This window comes from Arachis hypogaea, chromosome 3, assembly GCF_003086295.3.
Source record: "Arachis hypogaea cultivar Tifrunner chromosome 3, arahy.Tifrunner.gnm2.J5K5, whole genome shotgun sequence".
Taxonomy (NCBI): domain Eukaryota; kingdom Viridiplantae; phylum Streptophyta; class Magnoliopsida; order Fabales; family Fabaceae; genus Arachis; species Arachis hypogaea.
In genome coordinates, this window is record NC_092038.1 from 29,209,411 (window position 1) to 29,228,756 (window position 19,346).

Below are 19,346 nucleotides of genomic sequence, written 5' to 3' on the forward strand. Positions count from 1 at the left end.
ATATGTCAAATTTTTAAATTAATTTATTCAATTGATAAATTTACTCATAACATCCATAAATTCATACGCATAACATCGATAATTTCTCATATTAATGACATCCATAATTTTGTACTCATAATATTCATAATTTCATATATATGATGTCTATAATTAATAAATTTTTATAATTAATATTACCAAATTTTAAACTATGCGTTTTATTGTATTTTTTAAATTATCTCATATATGCACTAATAGGTCATAATTTTAATTATTTTAATATTTTTTATTTAATATTCATATATATATTTATTTATTGATTTTACTATGACGAATTAATAATTATTTTTAAAATTTATTTTTTTATATTTTATCTTTTATTTTTTATTTTCTAATAGTTTATATGTAAAATATGAGTTATGCAATAGCAGTTATTAAAATTTTTAAATTTAACTTCCATAATATTTACAGAAAAATTACATTTTAATGAATAATAATGTAAGTGAAAAATTTTAGAGATTTAATTTAAAAAAAATTGAAATTAATTCTAGAAAAAACATTAATAATTTCAAGCATACAAAAAAATAATACATAATAAAAAAATAAATAATAAAAAAGTATATATTATTTATTTATCAGGAATATAAAAATTTTTATATAATATTTTTATATTATAATTAATATTTGGCTAGCTAGCACTCTTCATTAGTAAAATAGCATCACTAATGAAGCTTCCAAAACAATTTTTCTACAGAATGACTGTTTGAAATTTTTATGATGAGAATTCACAAAATTCAAGAACCATGCTTTGATTCATTTGAACGAGGTGGGTCCATGTAAAAAAAAGTTTTTAATAAAATATTATTTTTTATATAGTATGAAAAGGTACTTTCTAATAATGGTTTTTAAGTACCAAGTCCAAATTCAATTGGTAAAATTTTTTTATAGGTATTCTTTGATCTATTTATCTTCATCAAAATATGTTATACATATTTTAGAATTAAGATAATATATGAGACTGATATTACTTATACCAGTATAATTATATGTTTTGTCTGATATAGTAAAAATAAATGATCAAATAATTATTATTTTTAATAATTATTTTTTAAAAATTAATTTCAACCACATGTTTTATCACTCATATATTTATTTCACATTCATAATTTATTATCAACTACTAAAAATTAATTCACCATGTGGTGAATTAACTTGAGATAAACATAAATATGTCATTCAAATAACATCATATTCAACACTAAATTTCCACTCTATCTCCCTCTCAAACTACGACCCTCTTTCTTTCCCTTAAATCCACCACATGCCAAAATTCATTGACTTGGACAGAGCATAAGAATTTCGTGGATGATGATTAAGGAAGAATAGTTAATAGCAGAAATTGAGGAACTCAAATTGGGATTAAAAAACTTTCACAAGAGGTTTGCTTGGCCCAAATAAATGTATCAACCGATTTCAAATCTGCTATTCAACGAGCGCAAGTACAGAAATTAGAGATGTCAAAATTTCTGGCTTCTGTCAACAAAGAGAAGCAAGGAAAGCTACGACAAGATAGTAAAGGGTTATGGAGATTGATGTGTTGGCATCTTTAGCAGTTTTTTGCATTTTTTTTAGTAATTTTTTTTTATGTTTTATTAAATATTTTTCAGCTAATTTATATCATTCGGAGTTGTTTTAGAATTGTTGTGTGTTCAGGTTATTTTAAGAAATTTAGGTGAAAAGAAGCAATTAGAAAAAATGAGTGCCCAACGTACATATATTGGCTCCCAATGTCCAAACAAAGAAGAAAGAATGGGCACCCAACACCCAAAGCCCAAGAGAAAAAGCGGGCACTTAGGTCCCACAACATGGAAAAAAGAATGGGCACCCAGTGCCCAAAAGAAGAGAAGGAATGGGCGTCTAGCGCTCAAAGCTGAGAAAAAGGAATGGGCGCTCAGCGCCAAGAAGAAAAGAAGAATGGGTGCTCAACGCCCAAGCAAGAGAGAAGTGAGTGCCCAGCACCCAAGAATTTTCTAGCTCTCAGGGCCCTAATGCCAAGCACCCAACCTTGGCACCCAACGCCTTATCGAAGAAAAAACAAAGACTAGCGCTCAATTAACACAACAAAAGCTCTGATGCCAAGCGTCAAAGGAGAGCGCCCAATGCTTATGAGGAACCAAAGAAGGGGAGCCAACATCTAGTGCCAGCGAACATGCAAAAATCAAGGTCCAGTATTCTTTCAAGAGCACTTGATTCGGCCGACACACACTCTAAGAATTTAAGATTTGAATGTAGTTAGTTTAAGTTATTGTTAGAGAAGATAAGATTAGTTTTTGTTTAAGTTTAAGATATTGTTAGGTTTATCTTATTCTTCTAGAAAAGAAAATATTAGATTTATTGTGAATTTGGAATTTAGGTTAGAATTTAGGTATAAATAAGTAGGGGATGAGCGATCATCCATCATCTAGCATTCATTAGCATAGTTCATCTTTTGTTTATATTTTTCTCCATGCGTCACTAATTCTTTTGTGTTAGGGTTAGAAGCTCTATTTATTTTTCTGGGGTTGGTAATTGATTATTATTTTATTTTGATTAATGCATTGATACTTTTTAAGAATTTGGTTTCATTTTATTCTAAGTAATTAGAAGTATTGAAAAATATTCTAACCCTGGCTTGGATTCCTTTATTATCTTGGGAAAGCAAATATTAAAATTAGTTTGAAAGTTATTCTCATAACTTTTCAATTGATAAGGAATAGCTTTTGAAAGTTGTGTGATATTAAATTAGAAGTGCACTTAACTTCTTTTTGCTAATTAATTGACCAAGGAATTAGCTATGATAAAGACAAATTAAATTGTCGAGGGATTGTGATTTGATTACAAAAGATTTGTCGTGAAAACATCTTTGCATGAATTAAGGTGATAAACATGAACATTTTCTTTCTTGAGAATTAAATATCTTTGAAATCTTAACATCTTCATTCATTGTCTATCTCTCTCATCAATCAAAAGCTTTGCATAACATTTTGTTTCTATTTCAAAGTTCAACTCATCCTCTTATAAAAGTTTCGTGAATCTAATTAGAGTTTCAATTAAATACTGTTTTACTCAATCCTTTAATTCTTGTGGGAATGATACCACAATGTTAGGTTTGGCAAGTGCACTAAATCGCTTCAACTAATACCATGATGAGTAAGTATCATTTCCACGAGTATTACTTGAAGTGATTTGGTGAACTTGCCAAACCCAACACCGTGGTATCATTTCCATGAGGATTAAAGGATTCAACAAAACAAGTTGGTGCTTGACTTTGGGCTCTGGGAGTTAGAAAATTCATGGGCATTGGGCGCCCATTCCTTTTTCTCAGCTTTGGGGGCTAGGAACCCATTCCTTATCTTCTTTTGGGCACTAAACGCCCATTCTTTCTTCCATGTTCTGGGCACTGGGCACCCATTCTTTCTTCTTTGTTCTAGGCGCTGGGCACCCATTTTTCCTGATTGCTTCTCTTCACCTAAATTTCTTAAAAAATAACTTGGACGTACAACAATTCTAAAACAACTCCAAATAAGATAGATTAGCTGTTAAATCTTTAATAAAACATAAGAAAAACTACTAAAAAGGGAATGAAAAAACTACTAAATATGCTAAGGCATCAGAGATATACAGACATGATTTATGTGTGAAGCGATGAAGGGTTACACCAAAAGATTTTTACATAAGTTCATCAGGGTAAGTTCTCAATACATCTGTGGGTTACCAAAATATATCAAGATTTAAAGCAGATGTTTTAGTGACTGAAAATGAAGAAAGACGTAGCAACATTCGTTTCGAGATGCCTCACCTGCTAGAAAGTTAAGATCGAGCATTAAAAGCCATTAGGGACTCTTCAGCCTCTCAAAATACCACAATGAAAATGGAAAGTGATCACTATGGACTTCGCCACTGGATTGCTGAGGACTGCGATAGGATATGATGCAATATGGGTACTTATGGAAAGATTGACCAAGTTAGTGCATTTCTTGCCTTTTCGAATGAACTACTCATTGGAGAAGCTTGCACAGCTCTACATTTGAAAGATCTTAAGATTACATGGTGTACTCTCCAATATCATGTTAGACAAAGACCCACGGTTCACTTTTAGATTTTGGAGAGTATTTCTGAAGGTGTTTGTGACCAGCTTGCACTTGAATACCATATATCATCCTCAATCGACGGTCAGTTAGTTGAGTTTGCTTATAATAACAATTATCATGCAAGAATCGAAATGGCACCATATGAAGCTATCTACAGGTGTAACTGTCAGTCACCTTTATGCTAATGTGAGGGCAAAGAGTCCATTGTTTTAGGACCCGAATTGGTTCAGAAAACCACCGAACATATAAACAGGATTCGTGATAGGATTCTAAGGGCGCAAAATTGGTAGAAGAGCTATGTCGGTAAGAGAAAAAAATCTTTAGAGTTTGATGAGAGTGGTCCCATTTTCCTAAAAGGTACACCCACTACCGGTGTAGCTCATAGTCTTAAGCCAAAAAGCTGAACCCTTGATACAAAAATCCTTTCTAAATCCTTAAGAGAGTCGGTCCGGTAGCATACGAGATAGGACTTTCCCTGTATCTGTCAAATCTTCACGATGTATTCTATGTCTCCCAATTTAGGAAGTATAATTTGATAAAAGTCATGTTTTAGAGCCTAAGATAGCATAGTTACGAAATGACTTGACATTCCAAGTACCACCAGTAAGGATAGTCGATCAAAGTGTTAATCAATTGAGAGAAAAGACAATTTCCCTAGTTAAGGTAGCCTAGGGAAGAGATGGAATAGAGAATAGATGTGGGAAGTAGAAAAATCTCAAGTCTTGACCTAGTTAAGGTAGCCTAAGATAGCATATATTACATACGACATTTCGAGTCTTGACCCATTTAAAAATCTCCTTGTCTGACATCCGAGCAAACAAGAAAAACAGTAAAGTCTTATTTCTCAAAAAAAATTCTAATAAAAGGGAGGAAAAACACTCTTGCCTCTAAAGTATCATATTATGTTAGGTGTCATCAAAACGTAAAGCATTCCTCTGAACCCCGTCATCGAGCTTTCATGGTCGTGGATACCCTTGGCTAAGAAACAGTTGGGTTGAAGAGCGATCTAGGAAGTGGAGAGAGATAAGATGGTCGGGTAGAATGTACAAAGGGATACATGATTCAACCAGTCAAACAAACAAGAGAATTTGGGTCGTGGAAAGGCTGCTTTAGCGTTTAGTGAACGTCACCGTCAGCTTCATCTATAGGAGCAGTAAAGAAAAGGCAGTGAGAACCTACAATTCCTAGTAGGATACTAACAAAGAAATGATCAGTTCGTCTATCGGTCCTAGGATAACCTTTTTCAATTGGGACAGTCTTGTATTTTACTATTCTGACCCTAAGTCTTAGAGTATCAGTCTATTTATGTTTAGTACCATAGTCATCCTTATAGCAATCAATTAATAATAGCAAACAATCACAAACAACTCATTGATCATAAGTATGGAGTATAATCACAGAGCACAATCATAGAAAATATGCGGCAAATAATATGATGCATGTCTAACCTAGGTAGGCCATGAGATCACGTGTTGGTTCACTTATAAAACTCTTCGGAAATCGTCGAATTTACCAACATATTTACGAAAAAATCTGCTGGTAAATTTATTATCGTCGAATTTAGTGACAGACAATTTCTGGCGATAAAAAACTCACTAGTAATGAGTTACTATCAAACTTTTTTGTTCAAGGGTTTCGAAAAGGCGCCATTAGACAACTTTAATTTCTCCTACATCCATCACAAAACTCTATCCTAAAAAAATTAAGTCTAATATAGAATTTAAACAAATTTAATATATTTAGAGCCAGAAAACTAATTTGAGCACTACATGAATAACCCATGAAATTAAATGTAATAGCATGAATAACCCATGATAAAATTTATACCAAAAAAAAAAAACAAAATCCTAAAAAAGAAATTAAGTTAGTAACTTCACTAAATTACGTAAAGTAACATATTGAACCTAAATAATCCTAATTACCTTAAATTTTATCACAACCCCATAAAATAACATAATCTAAAATAACTAATTTTTTATTCAATGAAATCACAACTCTAATCACTATCTAAATAGTCAATACATAAATATACCCAAAAATTAATTAAAATATTGATTAATTAACATATTGAATATAAATAAATGCTAACTACCTTAAATTTTATTAAAATCCTCTTCAGACTCGTCCGTAAAGATCTCTTGAATCTCTTGATCTTTAACTTGCTTCCTTTACTTTTGAAGAGTCTGTTCAATCTCAGAGTCATACAGAAGAAGTTCTTTATCTCTGTTCTTCTACATAAACAACTAGAATAAGGAAAAAGTGAGATTCTCAACGTCATAGTGAAGAGAATCCCAGTAAAGTACACAAAGGTAATAGAAAAAAAGAACTAAAATAAATTAAGTAAAAGGGACAAAATTAAAGAAAATAAGACTAAAAGAAACGAGAGTTAAAATAGGAATAAAAACAGACCGGACCAAACTAAAATAAAATAAAATAGAAGAGAAACTAAACAAAAATTAAAACAAAGAAAAGGGTCTAATCTAGGCAACTAATCAACTGATAGTTGTTAGTCACAGTTAATTCCCGGCAACGGTGCCAAAAATTTGGTCTCAGAATTTCTAATCCACAACTTACTGGTAAGTGCACCGGGTCGTACCAAGTAATAACTCACGGTGATGAGTTTCGATCCTACGAGAATTAATGGATTAAGCAATCAATAGTCGGTTAGTTAGTCTAGTTAGACAAATTAAAATGAGAGTTTTGAGTATCAATTAACATAAAAGACAAGAAACTAAAAAAAATCAAATAACGAGCGGTTGAGAAAATAGTATGAGAATGGAGTTAAGACTTTGGAGATGTTTAAGTATCCGGATCAATATTCAATATTAACTACCTTGATCACGCAATGACGATGTTTATTGCAAATCTCAGGTGATTAAATTCCTATTCCTAAGCAATCCAATCTCTCCTAATTTAACCGACCGTCAATTTCTTGATCACTCAATTATATCAGAGGAGGGATTGCTTTCGTCTCTTTCCTTATAGGCTAGGAATGGAAGTTGTCGTTAAGCTTGGATCAACTCAAGGGTAAAGAGAGTTTAGTAAGGGCAGTACTTTTCGACTAGCTTTTCGCTTTAGTGGGCAGCATTAGATTCGCTAGCTCTTCTTTATCTTCCTTTGATACATCTCAGACTAGATGTATATATCTGAATAAGATCCAGCCACATCCTAACTAATAAAGCCGGCCCAATATAACTAATATGTCGATTTATATCTGCCTGTATATGAACCCACCTGGTAAGATACTTATGAATCTCCTCAAAAAGACTAAAGCTAAGCCAGCAGTTGCAGTTCTGTCTGACTATTCAGAAGCTGATGTCACTAGTCCCGCCTCTCTTGACTCATGTTTTTTTATTTTTATGCTTTCGCCCGATTTTCGGTTTACACGCCACACAACTCTAAGAATCTCAAAGCATAATGCTGATATATGTCACGTACCACACTAAGTCCAAATAATTAGAGGCTACGAGGAGTTGATTTCAAGTTGTAATTCTAATTATATAACTTTTCCAAGACTCAAATAGAATACATGTAGAATTAAAGTGATTTTCCAATAATCACTAATCCATACGATGAAGAACGAAACTAATCCTTAAACAATAATAAAAAAATTAATAAAGAGTAGAAGAATATATATAATTATTAATCTACTCAAATAAATAGAGCTCCTAACCTTAACAATAGAGGCTTAGTTGCTCATGGTATAGAAAATTCTAGCAAAGAAAAAGTATGAAAAGTGCAGAATGAAAATTAGGAGAAGAGAAGTCTCCGCATGGGTGGATCTCAATCCTATTTATAGTCCTAATTAAAATAGATTTAAAACTTAAATAAAGCCCTAAGAGATCTTTTCTAATTGTTTTGTGATTTACAAAATCAAATCTCCAAAAACCTTGTTGATTTGTTGCACTATGTGGTTCCCACTCCTTTGCACGCACTCGGCACCAAACACCAGGTTCTAGGCATTTGGCGCCACCCATGCAGCAAAGCTTTCACATCAATTATGAGCTTGGGCACTAAACGCTGGTGATTGGGCGCTTAGTGCCAGGTCTCCTGACTTGAATACTGAGTTATGAAGCTTGTGGGCGCTAAATGCCGGGTCGTGGTGTTTAGCGCCAGACATCCAGAGTGGAATTGGTCCAATTAAATTCTTGTGGTTGTGTGTATGCGTAACACATGCGTCCGCACGATCTTTTTTTTGCTCCAGTAATGCGTACGCCTGGATGATGCGTACGCATAGTCCTCTTTTATTTTTTTTATTTCCTCTTTTACCAGTTCTTCACCAGAAAACTACCTGAAATTAAAGTAGTATCCAATAGGAACTAATCTACTAAAATCCTCTAATAAATCAACAGAAAAATCATATAAATTACATAGAAAAGATACCAATAATACTCACGCATCACAAACTCACTGTATTAACCAAGGGGTTAAATAGTTTGCAAACTTGACAACTTACTTTAAAAAACCTATCCTAATGTTTTAAGACCCTTCAAAGATGTTTTGAGACCCTTTAAAAAACCTATCCTAGGGTTAAATAGCTAGCATTCAATTTACAAGACTGTATTATGGTATATGATATGAAAATACTATGTGCATGTACTACATCATTTCAGCACTTTGTTTGTTCTAGCAGCAATTCTCTCTTTATTTAGGGTTATATATATACCTCGTCGTGACATGAGCATGAAAGGGATAATCTATATTTTTATAACTTCTAAGGACATTCATATTAAAAAGATTTCGGTTGAACTCTAAATAAACTACCAACTAAAAAAAATGTAAATAGAGGTAAGAATTTAAAGAATAATACAAAAGCAATATATGCTGATTCGATTTAAACATTCTACATCCATTCTCCAAATAACTTGAGAGTTTTATTATTAGAATAAGTGTGCAAAAATATTATTTGTACAAAATATTTTTAAATTATAATTTTGACTAAGATTTTAGCGTAGCCTAACCTAAGAACATTTAATATTATTTTCTCAAGTCTTTTCAGGACTATGATTGACTTAATTGGATAGTCTATCAAATAAGAAATTTAGATATTCAACGGACCTTCTTAAACAAGACTTAGATTCTTGGATACTCCACCAACCTAAGAATGTTAAATCGATAATATTGTTTCATGTCTTCTCAACCTAAAAAGTGATTTGATTGGATACTCCATCAACCAAAAATTTTAAATATTCTTGTAATCTTTTCAAACAAACACGACAATAAATATGGACTTTAGCAACGCTAAAATTTTGAATGCTATAAAACCATTCTATTAAATAGTTTTAGACAACTATTTTTATAGTATTATTATTGAAATTTAATTTTTTAGTATTTTATAGGAACTAATTAAAACTGTTCCGTTACACTATTGTAAAGAACGATTTTAAAACTGTTATCATAATCTTTTATAGTCACGGTTTTTAAATGTTGTTTGAATAATTATATAAAAATTACTCATAAAAATTATTTTCTATGAATATTAAATTTTGTAGAATGTCCAAAAACTATTGTTCCCTTTATATATAATAATATAATATTTATTTTCAACCTTAGAAAAATAAACTTTGGTAAAAGATTTGCTGGTGGGCTTGCTAAGAGATAGGCAATTCGATAACTTGTATCATTACTGGGCAGGTTCTGGTGTTTTTATTATGTGGTAACTAGTATTTTCGGTTGTTTTATTTGGTTTTGGTGTTGGTGCTATTGTTTATTTGTTTATTATTTTTTGTTGGTTTGTTTGATTTAATTTTCTTAGATGTATGGTAATTAATTACTGCATATTACTCATCCTTAGCTTGTATTGGCTAGGTGTTGTCAGTTTGTCTTATCAAAAAAATATATAAGGTAGCGTTTAGTGGAGAAACAGAAACGGAAAGACTGAGACTGAGAGACAGAGACTAAGAGAAAGGTATTGAAATAAATTTCAGTATTATGTTTGGTGCAAAATGAGAGACAGGAATTGAAATAAGAATGAAACTCTAATTTAATTTGCATAAAGGATAAAATTGAAATTAATTAGTTGAAATAAAAGTATTTTAGGTATAAAATATTATTAAAATTTTAATCTTCATCTCTAAAAATTTCAGTCCCCAATGTCTCTATTTTTTGGAGGTACTGAAATACTAAAATTTTAGAGATAGAGACAGAAATTTTAGTACCAGTCTCTGAACTAACAAACACGATACTAAATCTCAGTCTCTCAATCTCTGTCTCAATACCTCAAAACAAATGCTACCTAATTGTTGAGCATTAATCACTATTGGAGTGTCATTGTTGAGCACGGTAACTAATTTTAGTTTTTAGGTTCAGTGCGTTATTATAACATTAATCACTACAGCTAGAAAGAGAAATTACTATTATGATAGCATCAATTATATGTTAGGAATATGCGAGAGAAATGAAAGTTTCTCCAAATGTTTTGACTTGTTAAGCATACTCAAATTTAAACGTTAGCGTCAAAATGTGTGTTTTATAATTTATATAGATACTTTTGAGGTAAGAATTTTCTTGTCTTTAGTAGTTTTGCAAGCAGAAATTACTTGGCTACTTTCGATATATTTTATTCACTTAGACTTGGTTTATGCTGTTGTTTACTTAGAAGACACCTAATTTACTTGTATTATTTAAGAAAAATTTCTTACTACATTTTTTACTTTGAGAAAATGTTAGATAATACATTAATGAAATCATTAAATTATATATTAGGTTTATTAATCATAAAATTTAATTTGAGATATTTTCGGGATAATAATTCTATTAGTGAAATTCTCAATTTTTTTTAAGGATTGGATGTAGATGTTTTGAGTTAAAATAGTATGTATCATTGTGTACATATTCTAAACTCTTGTCTCTTATATTATGTATTATGTTTATTTTTTTCAAGAGATTTTTTTCTTTTGCTTCAGTTCTGTAGATATCCTAGAAACACTTTTAAACGGACCTGAAGTCTGTTAAAACATTAAACGATCCACCAATAGAACTAAAAATCTTAGAATCAGTATTTGTGAGACCATTACATATATGGAGTCACTCCGATAAAAATGTCTAAAACGTCTTTTTTTAAAGATATTTTTTAATAATTAAAATTTAACACATAAATTGTGTTATTTTTGTCAAAATTAAGTTAGACAAATTAATTTGATTGAAAAATGGTTAATCAAATTTTGAAGTAGTCTAAATTCATATTATTTTTTTTATAAAAAATGATTATAATACCCCTATTATAAAAAATAACTAAAATACTCCTATTGTAAACCCAGGTTAAATTAGTAAATAATTAGTCAATAAATTAGTTTTTAATAAGGAGAATTAGAAATGTGAATATTATATCAAATTAGGATAGAGCTCATTGAAACAAGAACTTTGACACTAATTTCAAAGAAATCGATCCAAGATTGGACTGAATGGGCCAAACCGGTTGAATCGGACCCAAACCGGACTGTTGGTCCAACCGGACCAGCCCTTTTAAATGAGCTGAAAGCCCTTTCTTCCTCACTTCACCAGCAATCAGCGTGAAATGCTTCTAGGGAGGAGAAAACGTTCACTAACCCTTACGCCACTTTTCAAAATCTCGTAACTTCTGCGTCCGAGCTCCAATCGCCGCACCGTTTGCGGCCACGCGTTCACCGCGTCGAGCTTTACGTTTCTACCAGAACAATTTTACTGGTAACTTGTTTAATCACTTCCAGCCCTCTTTTCCCCCAATTTTCAAATTTTTAATGGGAAGGTTGAATTTCTTTGATTTCTGATGTTTTAGGATCCAATTAGCTTGACGGAAACGTTCACTCTTACTTATGTGAAGCTTGGGTAAGGTGAGGATACGATAATTCTATTTTATTTTCTTTGAATTTGAGCTTGAGTATTAAATTGGATATATATATGTTATGAATGCGTATTAGGTTGTCAATAAATAATTGAAGTTTGAAATTGTGAATATTGGAACTTGGAGGAAGCTGATTAGTTGAATTTTGAAGGGACTGCCTTGGTTTTAAATAATTTTCTTTGGTCGTTATGTGGAAATCGGCCAATGTATGGTTTAGGTTTCTTGCATTTAATATATAATGTTCTGTGAAAACTTAGGCTAGATGACCATATGATAAGTTGGAATGCAGGTGTATGTTTAATGTTTATTAATTTGTCGATGAATATATTTGGTTGAAGTTTATTGGATAATTAGTTATTAATTTGGATGGTGAATGTTGTTATGCTAATTTGGAGAGAATCATGGTTGAATGTTATTGTTGATGAACATAGTTGGTTAGGTATTTGTTGATTAACTAATAATTTGGTGAGTTATTGATTTGAGGTATTTTGTGTTAGAAGCCTAGGATTAGTGAACTATGATCCTTAGTTGAATTTTGGTTGTTGGATTTGAATATTGTATGAGTATAATTGTTGACCTGAGGTAGATTTATTGGGGTGACTGTTATGATGATGAGAAAGGGTATGTTGAATTGAAAAGAAAGCAGGTTTGGACCTGAAAAGGGTGGCAAAGTCTGAGTTTTAGAAGAGATGCTGCCGAAATTTTATAAAAAATTAGAGATTTTGTTTATATGATTATTTAAATAGATTTAGATTCAAGGGTTATATGATTTGATTTAGAGTTATTAAGAAAATGAGCATGTTTTAAGTTTGATTTATTTAGAAAAGAATAAAATGAGCATTGGATTGGTTATCCAAGAATCATGTTTTGCTTGATTGTTTTGAGAAGTCAGTACAGTTTATACCGGAAGGGTCAGAAGCACCGGTTGTGGTGAATAGTTACTATTTGAATTCTATGATAGTAAACTGTTCTGGAACTGAATGTTAGGGTATTATGTTATTAACTGCGGAAGTATCAGGTGATGATCAGATTTTAGAGCGGATTCTGGTTGTATGTGAATTTCCAGATGTATTTCCGGATGATATTAATGAATTTCCATCTAATCGGGAGATTGAGTTTGCAATTGAGCTGGTGCCTGGAGCCGGTCCGATTTCGATTACTCCTTATAGGATGTCACCTTTAGAAATGGCTGAACTGAAAGCTCAGCTGGAAGATCTATTAGGTAAGCATTTCATCCGACCAAGTGTTTCTCCGTGGGGAGCACCAGTGTTACTAGTAAAGAAGAAGGATGAGAGTATGCGGTTGTGTGTCGAATATCGGCAATTGAATAAGATCACTGTGAAGAATAAATATCTGTTGCCTAGAATCGATGATATAATGGATCAATTACAGGGTGCCGGTGTGTTTTCTAAGATTGACCTGCGATCCGGATATCATCAGATAAGAGTTAGAGATGAGGATATTCCGAAAACTGCTTTCAGAACCCGTTATGGTCATTATGAGTATACAATGATGTCTTTCGGGTTAAATAATGCCCCGGCAGTATTTATGGATTATATGAACAGGATTTTCCGACCGTATCTGGACAAGTTTGTTATTGTCTTCATTGATGACATTCTTGTTTATTCTAAGACTGAAGAGGAGCATGCTGATCACTTGCAAACTGTGCTGCAAATTCTGAGAGACAGGAAGTTGTACGCTAAGTTATCTAAATGCGAGTTTTGGAAGAGTGAGGTGAAGTTTCTCGGCCACGTGGTGAGTAAGCAGGGAATAGCTGTGGATCCTGCTAAGGTGGAAGCAGTGATGAATTGGGAGCGACCAACTTCAGTGATAGAGATAAGGAGTTTCCTAGGTTTGGCAGGGTATTATCGCAAATTCATTAAGGGATTTTCACAGCTCGCCTTACCTTTAACTAAATTGACTAGGAAGGATATGCTTTTTATCTAGACTCCGGAATGTGAAGAGAGTTTCCAAGCATTGAAGCACAGGTTAACTACTGTACCTGTATTGGTATTACCTGAACCAAGTGAACTATTTGAAGTGTATTGTGATGCATCTCTGAAAGGTTTGGGGTGCGTTCTGATGCAGCACCAGAATGTTGTAGCATACGCCTCACGGCAATTAAGGCCGCATGAAATGAACTATCCAACACATGATTTGGAACTTGCTACTGTTGTGTTTGCTTTAAAGATTTGGAGGCATTATCTTTATGGCGTTAAGTTTCATGTTTTCTCAGACCATAAGAGTTTGAAGTATCTTTTTTAGCAGAAAGAGTTGAATATGCATCAGAGGAGATGGATGGAGCTTCTGAAAGATTATGATTTTAAATCGAATTATCATCCAGGAAAAGCGAACGTTGTGGCGGACGCTTTGAGTCGGAAGTCTTTATATGTAGCTTGGATGATGCTACGGGAGGAAGAGTTACTGAAAGCATTTCAAGGTTTGAATTTGGGAGTTAGAGAAGAATTTGGAATTCTATGTTTGAGTCAGTTGCAGATTTCAAGTGATTTTAAATCAGAACTTTTGAAGGCTCATCGAGATAGTGAAGCATTACGTAAGGTATTACCAGCAGTTGAACAGGAAAAACAGTGGAGAGTGTCAGAAGGTCAGGATGGTTTATGGAGGTTCAAGAACTGGATTATTGTGCTTAATGTTGGAGACCTGCGACAAAGTATCTTGAAGGAAGCTCATAAGAGTGGGTTCTCAATTCATCCAGGGAGTACCAAAATGTATCAAGATCTGAAAGCGATGTTCTGGTGGCCAGGGATGAAGAATGATGTGGCATTGCACGTATCTAAATGTTTAACATGTCAGAAGGTTAAGATCGAGCATCAGAGACCATCAGGGACCCTTCAGCCTTTGGAAATTCCACAATGGAAATGGGAGAGTATCGCAATGGATTTTGTGATAAGTTTGCCTAGAACCCGATCTGGTTGTGATGCTATTTGGGTAGTTGTGGATCGAATGACGAAATCAGCTCATTTTCTTCCTATCCGAATAAGTTGCACAATTGAAGAATTGGCTAGAATGTATATCAAAGAGATTGTCAGGTTACATGGCGTGCCTTCTACCATTATATCTGACAGGGATCCTCGTTTTACATCAAGGTTCTGGGGAGCTTTTGAGCGTGCATTTGGGACTCAGTTAAGCATGAGTACTGCGTATCACCCTCAGATAGATGGTCAGTCAGAGAGAACTATTTAGACCTTGGAGGATATGCTAAGGGCTTGTGTTTTGGACCAGCCAGTGAGCTGGGATCGGTATATGCCATTAGTGGAATTTATTTATAATAATAGCTATCATGCGAGCATCGAAATGGCTCCATATGAAGCTCTGTATGGCAGGAAATGTCAATCTCCACTATGTTGGTATGAAACTGGAGAAAGAAGTTTGTTAGGGCCTGAGATGATAGCTGAAACTACTGAACAGATAAAGAAGATTCGTAGTCAAATGCTTATAGTCCAGAGCCGCCAGAAGAGTTATGCTGATCAGAGGCGAAAGCCTTTGGAATTCGAAGCAGGAGAACATGTCTTTCTGAAAGTTACACGAACCACTGGAGTGGGAAGAGCTATTAAGACTAAGAAACTAAATCCTCGTTATATTGGACCGTTTGAGATTCTGAAGAGGATTGGGCCAGTGGCTTATAGAATTGCCTTACCGCCATATCTTTCGAATTTGCACGACGTGTTTCATGTGTCTCAGCTTAGGAAGTACACTCCTGACACAAGTCATATTCTAGAACCAGAACCAATCCAAGTGAGAGAAGATCTAACACTTCCAGTAGCCCCGATAAGAATTGATGACACCAGTGTTAAACGATTACGAGGAAAGGAAGTATCATTGGTAAAAGTAGCTTGAGTCGAGCTGGTATGGAGGAACATACCTGGGAGCTCGAATCAGATATGCGAAAGGACTATCCACATCTCTTTTCAAGTAACTAGATTTGAATTTTGAGGGCAAAATTCTTTATTAGGTGGGTAGGATGTAAACCCCAGTTAAATTAGTAAATAATTAGTCAATAAATTAGTTTTTAATAAGGAGAATTAGAAATGTGAATATTATATCAAATTAGGATAGAGCTCATTGAAACAAGAATTTTGACACTAATTTCGAAGAAATCGGTCCAAGATTGGACTGAATGGGCCGAACCGGTTGAACCGAACCCAAACCGAGCTGTTGGTCCAACCGGACCAGCCCTTTTAAATGAGTCGAAAGCCCTTTCTTCCTCACTTCGCCAGCAATCAGCGTGAAATGCTTCCAGGGAGGAGAAAACGTTCACTAACCCTTACGCCACTTTTCAAAATCCCGTAACTTTTCCGTCCAAGCTCCAATCGTCGCACCGTTTGCGGCCACGCGTTCACCGCGTCGAGCTCTACGTTTCTACCAGAACAATTTCACTTCCAGCCCTCTTTTCCCCCAATTTTCAAATTTTTAATGGGAAGGTTGAATTTCTTTGATTTCTGATGTTTTAGAATCCAATTAGCTTAAGGAAAACGTTCACTCTTGCTTATGTGAAGCTTGGGTAAGGTGAGGATACGATAATTCTATTTTATTTTCTTTGAATTTGAGCTTTGAGTATTGAATTGGATATATATATATATATGTTATGAATGTGTATTAGGTTGTGAATAAATAATTGGAGCTTGAAATTGTGAATATTGGAACTTGGAGGAAGCTGATTAGTTGAATTTTGAAGGGACTGCCTTGGTTTTAAATAATTTGCTTTGGTCATTACGTGGAAATCGGCCAAGGAATGGTTTAGGTTTCTTGAATTTAATATATAATATTCTGTGAAAACTTAGGCTAGATGACCATAGGATAAGTTGGAATGCAGGTGTATGTTTAATGTTTAGTAATTTGTCAATGAATATATTTGGTTGAAGTTTATTGGATAATTATTTATTAATTTGGATGGTGAATGTTGTTATATTAATTTGGAGAGAATCATGGTTGAATGTTATTGTTGATGAACATAGTTGGTTAGGTACTTGTTGATTAACTAATAATTTGGTGAATTATTGATTTGAGGTATTTTGTGTTAGAAGCTTAGGATTAGTGAACTATGATCCTTAGTTGAATTTTGGTTGTTGGATTTGAATATTGTATGAGTATAATTGTTGACCTAAGGTAGATTTATTGGGGTGACTGTTATGATGATGAGGAAGGGTATGTTGAATTGAAAAGAAAGCAGGTTTGGACCTGAAAAGGGTGGCAAAGTCCGAGTTTTAGAGGAGATGCTGCCGAAATTTTATGAAAAATTTAGAGGTTTTGTTTATATGATTATTTAAAAAGATTTAGATTCAAGGGTTATATGATTTGATTTAGAGTTATTAAGAAAATGAGCATGTTTTAAGTTTGATTTATTTAGAAAAGAATAAATTATGTTTTGAATTGGAACTATTGATGGACGGAATGTTAGGCGTGATAATGAAGGATAAGGATTGAATATGATTGACGTATAATGATGAATGAAATGCGATTGAGAATGATGTGGATGTTGATGAATTATAATTGAATTATTTATATGGCTTATGAATTTGAATAATCTGAGATACGAGATTCCCTGGATCAAATGCCGTGGCTTGCCACCATATGTACCAGGTTGAAAACTCGATACTATGTTGACCCTACGACGTAAGTGTGACCGGGCACTATATAAATTCCCAGGAATGTTAATTCCATTGAGCAATATTGATTATTTGAGAAAAAGCTATGCATAGACTCTTGGGATGCACGTCGGGGGACAGCCTAAGGACAATTCAGACTTGTCGGGTTGGCTGGATAACCGACAGATGAGCCTCATCAGCCATAGGACAGGCATGCATCATATGCATATTACTTGAATTACTTGCTTGTGTATTAACTGGGTGTGCCTAAATGTACTTGCAATGTTAAATGTATATTTGTTATTTGCAGTACTTGTAACCTTCTTGTGCTTGCCTTTGTCTCTTTAGTTATCTGTGAAAATGCATGATGGAGTTGGAGGTAAGGAGGAATGGCAGAATGGGATTTAGATTTAAGGTTAAGTTAAGTTAGGTTTAAATATCCTTAGTAAACCACCTTTTATGGCTTCTGTTTAAAACTTTAAACTCTATAATCTGAGTGTCGGCGTTCTAGGATTGCCTCTGGCATTTCCAAGACCTTATATATTATGTGTGTGGCACCTTTACCATTCTGAGAACCTCCGGTTCTCATTCCATACTATGTTGTTGTTTTTCAGATGCAGGTCGAGAGGCATCTCGTTAGGCGTCTAGACCCTTGAAGTGGAGTGGTTACAAGGTTCTTTTGTTATGTTATGATGTGTATATAACTTGATTTTCTCTCCACATAACTTGTTCTTTTGATCCTCCTAGAGGTTTATTGAGAGGCAGGATTGTGTATATGTACTTTTGGGTTTTGGATATGTATGTATATATATGTAAATATTCTCCGGCCAGTCTTGACTTCGCAGGCTAAGTTAGGAGCTTGTTATTTTGTATCTTTGGCACTCTATTCCTACTTCTGTTATCATATGTTTAATAGTTATGGTTTCCTTAGCACGCAGGTTAACCCGTTCCTTGAGCGTTGCGCTTTTATTTTGCGATTTTGTTTCCTCTTTTCTTCAAGGCTCCTAGCATATTATAATTCTTCTGCTATTATATGTACTCATTTTATTTTAGAGTTCGTAATACCACACCACCTCTATTTTACGGCTTAAGCGTAAAGCTTAGTATGGTAGGGTGTTACACCTATTATATATATTAATTTAGAGAATCCTAAATCTTAGCTCTTTTTATTTTCTGTCATCATAGAATTAGGATTTAGAATTTTCAAAATCAATATATATATATAGTCATTTTTTACATTAAGAATATTATAGTCATTTTTTATAAAAAAAAATATTAATTTAGACTGGTTTAAAATTTTATTTACTAATTTTTGGCTAAACTAATTTGTTCTGTCTAATTTTAATAAAAATAATACAGTTTAATCAGCCGGTTATATGTGTTAAATTTTAATTATTAAAAATATCTTTAAAAAAAATGTTTTTGACATCTTTATCGAAGTGGCTCCCTTACATATATTATAAACAATAATTTAAAACTAAAAGCGAGACTTTTTTTTTACCAAAAATAGGAGTGAGACTTAAACCCACGACCTCTAGATAAGTATAGGAAGACTATACCATTTGAACTATACTTGTTGGCTAAAAAACGAGATTTGTCTCTCTAATTGTTAGTTTTATTTTAATTAAAATTTTATATTATTTTTAATTATTCCATAAAGATAATTATACAAATAACAAAATTTATTAATTTTCTATCAATCTAATATCAATAAATGAGACTAATTTCATTCAAATATCAATTTTAATGTAAATTTTAATTTTATATCAATTCACTCCTTAAAAATATCAAAAATGATACCGTAAA

General features: G+C 33.1%; 1 long non-coding RNA gene across 1 annotated transcript; it reads left to right on the forward strand.

Annotated features, from left to right (window-relative positions):
• Positions 1-11,605: 11,605 nt before the first annotated feature.
• Positions 11,606-18,424, forward strand: LOC140182574 (uncharacterized). The gene is made up of 3 exons (XR_011878454.1): positions 11,606-11,777; positions 11,869-11,923; positions 18,155-18,424. It is a non-coding gene; the product is annotated as an uncharacterized lncRNA (long non-coding RNA).
• Positions 18,425-19,346: the final 922 nt, after the last annotated feature.